At 40.0% G+C, this 13,801-nt stretch overlaps 1 long non-coding RNA gene across 3 annotated transcripts; it reads right to left on the bottom strand.

Annotated features, from left to right (window-relative positions):
- Window positions 1-1,311: 1,311 nt before the first annotated feature.
- LOC142170752 (uncharacterized) lies at window positions 1,312-7,136 on the bottom strand. Of its 3 annotated transcripts, none has more exons than XR_012700221.1 (3): window positions 6,823-7,136; window positions 6,439-6,618; window positions 1,312-1,706 (listed from the first exon to the last, which is right to left on the bottom strand). It is a non-coding gene; the product is annotated as an uncharacterized LOC142170752 (long non-coding RNA). The 3 variants fall into 3 exon arrangements; XR_012700220.1 differs by having other exon boundaries at window positions 1,314-1,706; window positions 6,439-6,593; window positions 6,823-7,133; XR_012700222.1 differs by having other exon boundaries at window positions 1,314-1,706; window positions 6,439-6,587; window positions 6,823-7,132.
- Window positions 7,137-13,801: the final 6,665 nt, after the last annotated feature.

Genomic DNA, 13,801 nt, shown 5'->3' with positions numbered 1-13,801 from the left:
CTCGAGTCGAGGAGGGGGCTACGTACCGGGGACCCGCGAGATCGTCCGGCTTTGTAACTTGTCCGACCTCTTTCTTATTTCAGGTATTGATACTAACAGAATAGGGAGTCTCGACCAACGAGCTTCTCCCCGGAGGTAAGAAAAGAAGGGTTTCGGCACAGTTTATATACAGTTCAGATAATATCAAAAGCGGTAAAAGACAACATTTAGCACTTTTATGCAAAACATGTAATAAAGATCAGATAATAAAGCCAAATATAACAATTATTCTAAGCTCGAATTCTTGGACCCTGAACCAGTGGTTCTGGGTCACAACATCCCCAGCAGAGTCGCCAGAGCTGTCACACCTCCTTTTTGCGCGCCCGCCCCGAGGGGTTAAATGCGCGAGTGGAGTTTTTCCAATTTAAGTGACAATATTCGAAATGGGATTATTTATTTAATTCAGAGTCGCCACTTGGGAAAGGTTTGGTTTTTTGGTGTCCCAAGTCACCGGTTTATCTTGAATCCCAAATCGAGGAAATTTTCGACTTTTCCAAATGAAGTCTGCGAACCAGAAACTTCTAAGTAAGGAATTCTGTTGACCCGAGGGAAGGTGTTAGGCACCCTCGAACCCCGTGGTTCTAGCACGGTCGCTTAAATTGTTATAATGGCTAAATATCTGATTTAAATACATGTTGTGACTTATGTGCTTCTTATTAGATTTAAACCGCTTTTATTATTATCATTTATTTTTTATAGAATTGCAACATCGTGAAAATGCGTCTCAAACCACGTCACAATCAATGCACCCGTAGTTGTTAACACATTTTGACTCCGTTGAGATTTGGATTTGGGTCACATCAATGTGCACCCGAATTTAAGAACATAATTTACTTAAACCGTGCCTGAAGAGTCTAGCGCGTTATTATTTTTGAGAAGGCCATGAGATTCACTAAACGGCCTAGCCCAAATTCTAAATATTATGATTAGTTGTTGAGGGCCCCGCAATTTGTATTTTTTATTTGGCGAGACTCGTCTCATTATTTTTAGAAGGGTATCCTACAGTGACTACATTTCTATTATTTTTATTTCCAGAGATAGAAGAAAGAAAATGTATGCTAATTGAAGTATATACTTCGGCCTAAACCAAACTCCTATCAATTTCTGATTAATTACTTTTAAAGTAAAAAGACGTCATGCCTTACGAAAATGCTTTGGTCGAACAAAAAGATTACATATGAGATAGATGAAATGCAATACTTAATCCGAACATTTCTTAATTTGAACTTAACTGAACTTATTTGGACTAGATTAAAGGATAACTGGCGAAGTAATATGCTTTAATTTGACAAGGAATCATATACGAGCTAACGAAATTCAACGCTTAATCTGAGCATTTCTTGTGTTGAACTTAACTAAACTTATGTGGACTAGTCTTACTAAAAAAAAGACTAAATGAAACAGAAAACAGTGTTGTGTAAAGTTGAAATACACATGCTTATACTAACAGACAAACTACCGAGCTCAAATACAAAAGGGGTAAACTCAGTCGACTATCAATACATTCTTTCGAACTGTTGAACCATAAACTAATCAGTTTCCACAGGCCTGTTAATGTACTATGAATATCACAACAAATACTTGAACATCTTCTCCCTTTTTCATTTCATGCTTTCAAACTGTTTCAATTACATCAATATGGGACTTGAAATGTGTACCTGGAAATGCTGAAAATGCAAAGGAGAAGAAGAAGAAGATGTGGAAATAAGCAGCCAAAAGAAACAAGACTAGCAGTAGCAGCAGGACAGAAATGCAGCAGCAATAGTGAGCAAAATAGCAGCAGCAATCAGAACAGCACAACAGAAAGGATTCTGTTGCGAGGTGGAACTAGAGTTGAAGATGAAACAGCCAAATGAAACAGCACACAGTGTGATGGCAACAATACTCCAGACAATCCAATTCCGGAATATACCAAATGCAACAAAACACTAACAATAATCTCGATTGAAATTTAGAAGAAGGAACACTGCCTAACGTATTGACAATAGATGAACTTCGGACAAACAAGAACAAGTTCCTGATTTCTTAATCTGTTTTATCTCTTTCTTGCTCTCTTTCTATTCCTGCCAACTCCTTCTTTTTCTTTTCTATCCTCACGATGTATGTATTTCAAGCTTTCTCTTTCAAAATTCCTCACAGTGTATTTTCCCCTCTCCCTGTATTTTTAACCCCTCTGATTCTGTCTATCTCCCTATTTCTCAGATGTCCTCTCCTCTTTATAAGCCTCAACACCACCCCTTTTAACAGCCTGTTTTAGAATATCACAGTACCCTCCCATGTGCCTTCCATTTTCAATTCCAACTTTAGCTAGTATTAAACTCCATCAACATTCCCTGGCAGATTTAACTTTTAAAAGGTTTAATACTTCTTTAAACTAAAGCAAAGTATGGGCAGTAGAATGTATTGCTGTCAAACCATTTTAAAATTACAAGCCCTTTTATGCAGGAAAACAGGCTGTGCACAATGCACATGCTGTGCACAAGTGCACATGCCACCAACTCAGATTTCAGTTACAGACCAAGCCTTAGGTTTCTGAAATCATATTAACGACTATAAGTAACAGGACTTGGTTCTTAATTGATTCAGGCAAATGTTCAACAGAAGCAAGTTGATTTATTGTTCGGACAGTTGAAACTAATTGACGACACATGTCGACTCGACTATATTAGCATTAACATACACAATCGTAGCCAAAAATCAGACATTTAAACAGTATCGATACATGGTTTGAATTATACTGACTAAACAGAAATGCACTCGAGGAGTCAACTAGTCAGTCCAAACTCGAAATACAACCAATACACATGCCTTATCAGAATAGGAGGGGGGGATTCAGACAAACACAGAGGTTCAAGTAAAGTGGACAAACAAAAATTGATAAAATTAAAACAAATATGAACAGACTTTTACAACAAATCACACGGACTAAAGCAAATAAAGGAAAGAAAGCAGACTCACCTTAAAACTTGAAAAGTTAAAAGTTTGAACTCGGATTTGGACAGACCTTTCTTAAGGCTGAACGGACTTTAATCGAAGTGTTTCTCAAATGAGAAACACTTCGATTAAGGTCCATTAGACCTTAATCTCTTTGGCTCGGACGGACATGGGCCAGTGATGAAGAACTGCAAAGTTCCAAAACTCAGATCTGGGATTCATGCTTCCCTGATCAGATTCGGACCAAACCAAGTATGGTTTGGTCACGAGGAGGGTCTGGGGAGTGTCTGGTGTGAAGCTGGGGTTGGTTGGTGTAAACCGAGTTTTGACTCGAATCTTCAAATGAAGATTCGAGGACCTAGGGGGTGATTCGAACTAAGCGGTCAACAGGTCTATGTTCAGGGTGGTGAGGGGGTTCTATGGTGTTAAGGGGAAGGTCACCGGCGTCCATGCCGCCGGCTTTCATGGCGAAAGTATACAGGGGCGGCTAGGGTTTAGGGTTGTTTGTTTGGGGAGACGAAGGCTGGGGTTCGGATAGGGGGGCAGGGTAGGATTATGGGCTTATATAGTTAGTGGGTGGACAGATCTCGACCGTTAGATCAATTTAGATCTACGGTCTGGATCTGATGGTTAAGTGGAACGGTGTCGTTTCAAGTGTTGAGGGTTTGGGTTCGGTTCGGGTGTAAACGGGTCGGGTTCCTCAGTGGGTTGTGGGGAAGTGATCTTGGCCGTTGATCAATCTGAGATCAACGGCCCAGATCACACTGGATTGAAACGACGTCGTTTGGACTCTCTAGGCATCAGCTGGACTTGGACCGGGCAGGCCTGGTTTGGACGTTGTTTGTTTTGGGCCAATTTTAACAAATTGGCCCAATCCGGAAGATGATTATTTCTTTTTCTTTTTCTTCTTTTTTCTTCTTTTTTTTTTTTATTTTAAAAACAAAACTAAGCAAAAAAAAATCAAATTAAATACACGCTCAATACAATTATTCACACACACTACAATATTTCAAAACAGGTAAAATCAAACAAATCAAAATCACGGACGAAGATGCCTAATTATGATTTTCTTTTTTTTAACGACCGGATTACAGTTCGAATTGCGCCTGACACACACACATTTTGTATTTTAAATAAATAAATAAGAAAAAATAAAAATGGGCAAAAGTCACAAATAAATCAACAAAGTGCCGCACAGAAATCCGAAAATTGTACAGCAGGGCCAATTATTTATTTTTTTTATTTCTTTTTGGAGCGATTGTCGTGCGAAACAAAAATCACGTGCTCACAATTATAACTGTTAATCCTCCATCGACTACCCTCGGCGGATATCGAACTCGGCCCCGAATAAGTAAGCTCGAGGCCGCGATTGACAGCTATTCGGTTTGGTTAACATCTTGTTTTTAGGCTCTTATCTTGATTCCAAGTACCTCACCTAGCATTTATTGCTTAACAACTAGCATAAAAATAGATCACGTATTTTTAGAACCTCATAATCAAATTTAGTTGTTATTACCATTTTATGGTAAACAGTTTGGCGCCCACCGTGGGGCTAAAAATAATAGTGATTATTTTCTTGCTGGTTTAACTACATAACGCAGGTTACATTTCACACTTTTTCTTGTCCAAGATCTTTGATTTCAGGTCAAAATGCCTAAACCAGTAAATGTACTTAAAAATAACAGCCTCAAAAACTATGGAAAGGGCGGTATGGTTATTCCAGGTATGGGTGTGCCACCGCAGAGCACTGGGAGTACACCGGAACTGATTCCCAAGGGTACGACCTCGTGTGATGCACAATACGTTAACGTCGGTCCTCACAGTAACAAGGGAGCACGCCGAGAGATTTAGCGAGAAATTCGAAAAAATCCAACCTGGGCAAGAAGAGAGATTCCTCGGCATGTCGTTCATATGATTATCGAGGGGACCGACATTCCCCAAGGACCCGTGATCAAACGGATAAAAGTATCCGCTGCAACAGAAGGGTTGATTCGAGACCGCATGACCGAAGACACCCTTGCATTTAGCGAGGATGATCTCGAGACCTTGACAGAACCAAACAACGACGCACTAGTAATTTCATTTTTTTAAAGTAATATTCGGATTAAACGTGTGCTCGTGGATCCAGGCAGCTCGGTCAACATAATCAAGTCAAGGGTAGTAGAATAGCTTGGGTTGCTCGATCAGATAATCAGCTCGCCCCGCACCCGCACCGCCCGCACCGTTTGCCATTCCTAACAATAATATTCTTTTTAACAGTTTATTACAAGTTTACAACCAACAGTTTATTACAACCAACCAAGCAATAATATTCTTCATAAAGCAAGAAAAAAAATTTCATAACTCAACGTATGATCATAAACTCCATCGTCATGGTATTGTAGAAGCAATCTGGAAAATGATACTAATATTGAAGCAAATTAAATACACTCCACAAATTTTTGGAGCCACTATCACATAAGAAGCAAAGAAGAAAGCATGTTCCTGTGGAAATAATAATAAACTATACTACTCAATTTGGAGTTGAGACTTTCATTACACATTTAGATTATTACTACTCAATACACAGTTAGTTCCTAAAGTAGCTTATATATATATTGTGGAACAAACGTGCACATCACTAAGTAAAGGATATGCACGCCAAGATTGAAATATATTCTTAATAGTATTTTCACCCCCACATTCTAATGCAAATTCTAATGCAACTGAAGAAAAACTAATGGAATAGAGAGTTGCATGGTAAGAAGGCTCTCTAAATCTTGACTTTTGGTGTATTCCATGAGTTTTTTTCATCCCAAAAAAACTTATATATAAATAACAATAACAACCAACCAAGCTTAATCCCATACGTGGGGTCTGGGAGGTAGTGTGTATGCAGCATTACCCTTGCCCTATAAAGGCAGAGATGACTCTCGGCAACCATCTATTTTATGTATCCTTGTTTTATCCTTCATTAGATTTTGGAAGTCTATCATATCATACTTGCCGTGGACCGTAACGTAATTCCAACCTGAAGTATAAGGTGTTAATTTTAAATTATAGTCAAAGTAGACGTATAATTTTGGACATTTACCGAAAGTATTTCGAAGCGTGCTATCCACACAGTTCAAGATGGAGCTAGTTAAAGTCAAGGGACAGTCTGCTAACGCAGGTATGAATGCCTCCAAAATAAAAGGGATGGCAAAGATTAAAATTATTTTTCTACAGAAGAGGTATAAATTTGTACCTTTATCCTACTTAAAATAAATAAATTTCAAATGCACTATCTCGATCAATTTAAGCTTTTCAGTTGAGTCGATTCATACATAACAACATGATATTAGAGCTAAACAAGAATTAGTACGTGAATTAGGACATGTTAGAATCAGTGAATAAAATGCCAAATATTTGAGTAACTCTTTATATATAAATAACTCAAACAATTAGTTTAGGCAGATAATTCAAAATAAAAATAAGAGGGCTTACGATCTAGCGATGAGGGAAAGAAGGGAGTCATCATTGGGATGGCCATCAAGTGAAGTGAGAAAAGGGAAGAAATAGAGGTCACAGCAGCTCCACCATCAGCTTTAGCGATGAGAGATTGAAGGCCAGGAACACCACATTGAGGATCGCTGCTGCATCTACCATCAAAAGGGTCCAAAAAAACTGATATTTCCAAAATAAGATTATCAAAGGATTCTGCACAATCCTTTAACTAAACAAATCGCAAAACTATCAACTAAATAAGCAATGAATTTCAGAAAAACTTCGAAGAAGCCATTAAAGAAAAAAAAAGGAATTGTAGAAATTTCAGACAAGCCAAATCGCAAAGTAATTAAACTGAAACCAAAAATTTCAGGGAAATCTTACACAAGCTTTTGAAAAATGGAGATCAACAATGACTGTAAGCCCAAAAATCAAAATCCCCAATTGCAACTGATGGCCGAAGAAGCCAGACGAAAAGAGTGCTTTGATTTTTTAGAAGAGAATCTAGAAGAGATGTAGCGCCTCCATCAGAGATTTCCATAAAACCCACACTGGTTTGCTTCCTAGTTAGAAGAAGAGCCAAATTTTAGAGAAGATGAAGAATGGGATTCTATTGTAGAGTGGGTAAAACTTGAAAAGAGCGGGATATTTTAGGGCATAATAATTCGGCCAAATTTTAGGGGGAAATCTGAGCGGGAATTTTCAGGGGACTTTAGACGTTGCTTTTATTAATATAAACAAGCACGCCCAAAAGTGTTGCATTACATGTGAATAAGTGTTGTTAATTATTTTATGATTTGACATTAGTTGAAAAGCGTAATCTATACAATTAAAAGGAACACTTTTTAAGCGTTGCCTAAAACCCGTGGCCAAAAGTGTTAGACAATGGCCACCTCTTAAAAAGTGTTGCCAAAGATATTTTCAGCAATATTTTTCAAGTGTTGTCTATAATTGGTGTGGCCTTAGGCCAAATTTGTTGTAGTGGGAACTCTTAAGGCAATGTCATGGTTCTCGCTCCCTAACATATTGCTTACCTACTTCGTTCAAGAGTGCTTGTTTTCACTTGCTTCAGTTGTTGGTAAACCATTGTCATACCCTTTTTTACCTGTAACGACCCGACTAGTCGTTTTGCTTTCTAGAACCATGTTTCCCTAAATAAGACTTCCCGTACTTGCTTTTGAGGATTTACGACTTGCAGGAATGGGTGGTTCGGGATTTGGAAGAGTTTGGGTTGAAATCGGAACACTTGGTTCCTTTAGGTTAGCTTAAAAGGCCAATTTTGACTTCGGTCAACATTTTGAGTAAACGACCTCAGAATCGAGATTTGAAGGTTCTAACATGTCTGTATGATGATTTCGGACTTGGGCGTATGTTCAGATCGGATTTTGAATGACCCGGGAGCGTTTTGGCACCTAATAGTGAAAGTTGATACCTTAAGGATTTTTGAAGTTCTTTAAATTTGGTTTGGAGAGGGTTTTTGTGATATCGAGGTCCGAACGGAATTTTGAGATTGCGAATAGTCTCATCATGTTATTTAAGACTTGCATGCAAAATTTGGTATTATTCCGAGTAGTATAAGTACGTTTTGGTACATTGGAAGTAAATTAAAGAACTTGAAGTTCATAAGTTTGAATCAATTGGTTTTAGGGTGTGATTCCTAGTTTTAATATTTTTTCCAGCAATCCGAGGGTTTGAGCGAGTCCGTTTTATCATTTCAAACTTGTCGGTATGTTCGGGCGGGGCCCCGGGGGGCCCGAGTGTCAATCGGACGAGGCTCAAGTTAAGTTGAAAATGTGAGAAGGAGTTGAAGCTCCAGATTTCTGTCATAACCGCAACTACGGTTGGCCAGCCACAGATGCGAGCCCGCAGAAGTGGCTAAGCCATCGCAGATGCGGCCATGGGTGGCCAGCCCAGTTACCGCAGAAGCGGCCCCCTCTCCGCAGAAGCGGAACCGTAGATACGGTGGGCCTTCCATAGAAGCGGCCCCAGTTGGCCCATCCCATTTCTGCAGAAGCGGTCACTTGCCACATAAGCGAGACCACAGATGCGGTCCCCTCACCGCAGATGTGGAAATCACTGAAGGCAGTGGCCTTCATTTAATACGGGAGTTTGTCATTTTTGACACATTTTACTCCATTCTTGGGCGATTTGGGAGCTTCAAAAGGGGAGATTCCAACCTAACTTTGTGAGGTAAGTTATTTCTACTTAATATAAGTTTAATACCTAGATTATGGGTAGATTACAACATGTAAATTAGTGAAAATTATGGGTTTAGAGTAAAACATAGGATTTTGATAAAAACAAGATTTAACCACGAAATTTGTTATGGAATGTAGTAGAAATTATATATTCTTGATCCATAGGTTATGGGTAACAACTTTCTTCGAAAATTTTCGGAATCCGGGCACGTGGGCCCGGGGGTGAATTTTTGGAACCTTGCATTTAGGGTTGGAAAATTACTTTAATAGTAAGAATATGAACTCTTGCATATATTGACTAGTGAGGGAATTATCTCCATAGGAAAAATAATTGAATATGTGCCACTAATTGCGGGGGCTATGTACGCACGAGGTGACGAGAGTCCCTGCGTAGCTACTATTATGCTTAAGTCCGGGTAGTCTAGGACCTAAAAGAATGCTTTACTTGTCGTTGTAACTTTATTGTCAATTTAAATTGCGTAAATCATATCGAACTTGGTAAATGAATTTCTAAAAAGTTAAACATTATTTTCTCGACCGTTAAAGAGAAGTTAACATTACTTTGGGCAATTGTTTTCCTGATGAATTTTGATTGACTGTTTGATGTGCTTATTTGTATTTGACCGCGTCACATGTATGATTCGCGAGCGGGGTAATAGATGCATCTATGGTTCGCGTCGTTCGACCCTCCGGCAGTGCACATTTTATTATTTTGTTGGATTGGTTCATACGACCTCGGCATGATTTGTGCATGCTATTTGCTTGGTACCTTCTGTGATTTGAACTACTTTAAATGCCTTGAAATATAGACTGTTAATTGAAATGTCGAAAACTGAAATATTATTTATGAAAGAGCCTGTAACTTCCTGTTATTAACTGTTAATAATTCATGACATCCATGCTTAGCGTAACACCTAAATTATATTATTATTGACCCTAGTAAGTGTCAAGTCGACCCCTCGTCACTACTTCTTCGAGGTTAGACTGGATACTTACTGGGTACATATTGTTTATGTACTCATACTACGCTTATGTACTTAATTGTACAGGATCTGAGGCAGGTGCATCTAGCTACCCGTCTGGCGTGTGTTCCTGATACTTGACCGAGATTCGGAGGTGAGCTGCCCCTTCTGAGCCATTCAACAGCATGCCGGAGTCTCTCCTTTTGTTTTTACTGTCTATTCTATTTTAGGCAGTAGGATTGTTGTATTTTGTACATTTTACTAGTTGCCCTCGTACTTGTGACACTAGTTCCTGGCACACACATTAGTAGACTATTCTTTTGGGTTGTATTTCTATCATTATGTATTTGTTAATTATCTACAGTTTTAAATTTAAGTTAAGTAAATATTGGGATTGTTTATTAAAATAAATGAGAACTCCCTAGTTGATTAGGGTTGTCTTGCCTAACAATGGTGTTGGACGCCATCACGACCTATAATGGAACTTGGGTTGTGACAACATGGTATTAGAGTACTAGGTTCATGTAGGTCACATAAGTCATGGGCAAACCTAATAGAGTCTTGCGGATCGGTACGGAGTCGTCTGTACTTATCTTTGAGAGGCTATAGGGTGTTTGAAAACTACTCTTTATTCATCTTCTATCGTACATTTGATGGTATACTAAATTTCCTTCTTCTATTCTCTCACAGCTAGTAAGGATGCGCACGACAGACGTTCCAGACCCGGGAGGAGCTGCTCCCCCTGTTGCTAGAGGCCAAGGCAGAGGCTGGGGGAGGGCACCGACTTGAGGTGAGGGACGATGACGTCCCAGGGGGATCCTATCATTGAAGAGCAGGGCGAGGTGCCCGCAGCAGAGCTGTCACGACCATAAATCCGGACCCGGTGATGACACCTATTGTGAAACAAGGCCAGCCGACACAACACCCAATTCATTTTAATAATTATAATAATTCAATTTAATTCATTAACATACTATAAATCCCAAATTAAAATTAGATAAAACATTTGCGGAAATAAACACAGCTCGACATCGGGGTGTCACCAGTCATGAGCATCTAACATAAATCTAAGAGTATGGAGAAGGGACTGCACAGTTTATTACAAAATCCAGTACAAGGGAAAATAAAGATAAGAGGGAGAAACACTGGGCTGCGAACGCCGAGCATCTACCTAGTGAACTTTAAAATAGCTCGCTAGAAGCAGCCAGCCCTCGCTAGCAGGACCCAAGGCTCCTGTATATACACAGAGGGTGCATGGAGTAATGTGAGTGCGCCAACTCAGTGAGTAATAAAAGTAAAGGCAATTGAGCGATAAAGAAACACAGCAAAATGCTACAGGGAGGTAGTATAAACTCAATACAATGCAATAGAACAATGAAAACTTGTAAAACACCTCAGTTCAGTAAAGTCCTCTTTAAAACATCTTTTAACGGTTAAACACATAAAATTAGCCCATCGGGCACAATATCAACAGAAGTAGGCCCCTCGGGCAATAACATGGAACAACATCATCCCCTCGGGCTATATCACATATCACACTGGGTACCCGTGCTCATTAGGGGTGTACAAACTCCGGGAGGGGCCCCTTACGGCCCAAGCGCAATATCAAGTCATCCCGTGGCATAATCAATAGGCTTTCCGCCTCATATCAAGCCACCTTGTGGCGTACAACTCAGGCCCACAACCTTATAATCATGAATCAGCTCAATACCGCTGCGGCGCGCAGCCCTGTCCCATAATAACCTCACAACACAGGCCCTCGGCCCTACTCAGTCATAAATCTCTAAAAACCATTCGGGCAAAGTACAATATGATGCTCAGCTCAAAATATCATTTAAGATGTCAAAACAGAGTAAACATGGATGAGTTATAAAAACAGTAGACTATAGCATGATTGAGAACAAGTATAAAGTCAAAACAGTGAGGAATAGTAGTAAAAATTCCCTAAGGGTCCAAAACAGTTGGCACAAGGCCCAAATATGGCATTCAGCCTAAATCATGATGATAGCAAACAGTTGTCAATCAAATGCGCAATAAAACAGTCATTCAGGATGGGCTAAGTCACAATCCCCAATGGTGCACGACCCCATGCTCGTCATCTAGCATGTGTATCACCTCAACATAGCACAACGATGTGAAATTCGGGGTTTCATACCCTCAGGACAACATTTACAATCAATACTCACCTCAATCCGGTCCAAACACTAGCCCGCGATGCCTTTGCCTCTCGACTCGGCCTCCGAGCGCTCCAAATCTAGCCAAAAGCAGATTCATACCATCAAAATATGCTAAGGGAACAAGGCCCACTCAAAAATATCCAATTTATACCAGAAAATCTCAAAATTGAACAAACCCGACCCCCCGGGCCCACGTCTCGGAATCCGGTAGAAATCAAGTCAATAGAATTCGTACACTCTCACGAGTTCGTACATATCAAATATATCAAAATCGGACCTCAAATGGCCCCTCAAATCCCCGATTTACACTCTCCAAATTCAAGCCCTAATTCCCCAATGTTAGGCTTTAAATTCCACACATTTCATGTTTTAACAAGTAAGAATCAACATAGGATCGAGTATTGAGTTCAAAAATCTTACCTCCAAGTGTTCCCCTTTGATTCCCTCTTCAATCCTTCTCAAAAAGCTCCAAAATCGCTCAAAAACGGTGAAAGATAGACCAAAAATCGCGAACATAGCTATTTAAACATTCTGCCCAGGCCAAAAATTCCTTCTTCGCGAACGCGGTCAAAGCCTCGCGTTCGCGAAGCACAAATAATTCACAGCTCAAATTTCCTCTTACATGAACGCAAACACTACCCTCTCAAACGTGATACCTTACTCAGCTTAGCCTACGCGAACGCATTTCCTCAATCGCGAACCCGATGCTTTAGGACCTGGTGCCCAAGTCTGCTTCACCATTCTATGCGAACGCGAACAATGCCACGCGTTCACGATGCACAATCAAACTCAACCTTCACGAACGCGGGGCCAACATCGCGAACGCGAAGGGTAACTGGCCTGCCTCACTAAACATCTCTTCGCGAACGCAAAAGCCCTCTCGTGAACGCGGAGAGCAAAACTCTGCAACACTGAACTGAAGAAATTTGCAACTTTCAAAACAAGAATTTGATCCGTTTAACCATCCAAAACTCACCCGAGGCCCTCGAGACCTCAACCAAACATGCCAACATGTCTCATATCATCATTCAAACTTGTTCCAACCTTCGGAACGCTCAAAACAACATCAAAACACCATGATCACATCAGATTCAAGCCTAAGAATTCCAAAAACTTCCAAATTCAGCTTTCGATCAAAAAGTCTATCATACCTCATCCAAATGACCTGAAATTTTACACACACATCAAAAATGACACAATGGACCTACTCCAACTTCCGGAATTCCATTCCGATCCCTATATCAAAATCACACCTATTAATCGGAAAATGCCAAAATCTCAATTTTGCCAATTCAAGCCTAAACCTTCCACGACCTCCAAAATACATTCCGATCACGCTCCTAAGTCCCAAATTACCTAACTGAGCTAACCAAATCATAAAAATTCCAATCCGAGATCATATACTAACAAGTCAAAACTTGGTCAAACCTTTCAAATTTTAAGCTTCAAACTGAGAAATGTTCTTCCAAATTCATTCTGATTACCCTGAAAACCAAACCGACAATTTACATAAGTCATAATACATCACACGGGGCTAGTCATGCTTGAGAACTGTCAAGAGACGTGCAAAATCTCAAAACGACCGGTCGGGTCATTACATCCTCCCCCACTTAAACATACGTTCGTCCTCGAATGTGCCCAGAGTTGTTCCGAAAACCATCAAATCGCTGTGAAACCTTACCATGCACATACTGGGGGTGATTCCACGTCATCCAATCTCATATAGGTCTGATAAAACAATGCAACTGAAATTTCACGACCCAACCTAGCCTATAAACCTTAGAACCACAGTTCCATTTCTAAATTCATCCACAAGATCAAAATCTCACATCTATACTCTGAATAAGCCCGAACAAGCTGTAACAAACCATACCCGCAGACTCAAATGCCATTACGTGATATACCACATACTCCAACACTCGTAACAATAGCTTCTAATCACAGCAGTTGCCCAAAACAACTGAATACCGATAATACCTCCTATCAAATCAATCCTCATTCCAACACTTCCATATACTGTCAATGA

This window comes from Nicotiana tabacum, chromosome 16 (genome assembly GCF_000715075.1).
Source record: "Nicotiana tabacum cultivar K326 chromosome 16, ASM71507v2, whole genome shotgun sequence".
NCBI classification, from domain to species: domain Eukaryota; kingdom Viridiplantae; phylum Streptophyta; class Magnoliopsida; order Solanales; family Solanaceae; genus Nicotiana; species Nicotiana tabacum.
The sequence above is the reverse complement of the archived record's forward strand: the minus strand, read 5'-3'. Positions and strand labels throughout refer to the sequence as shown.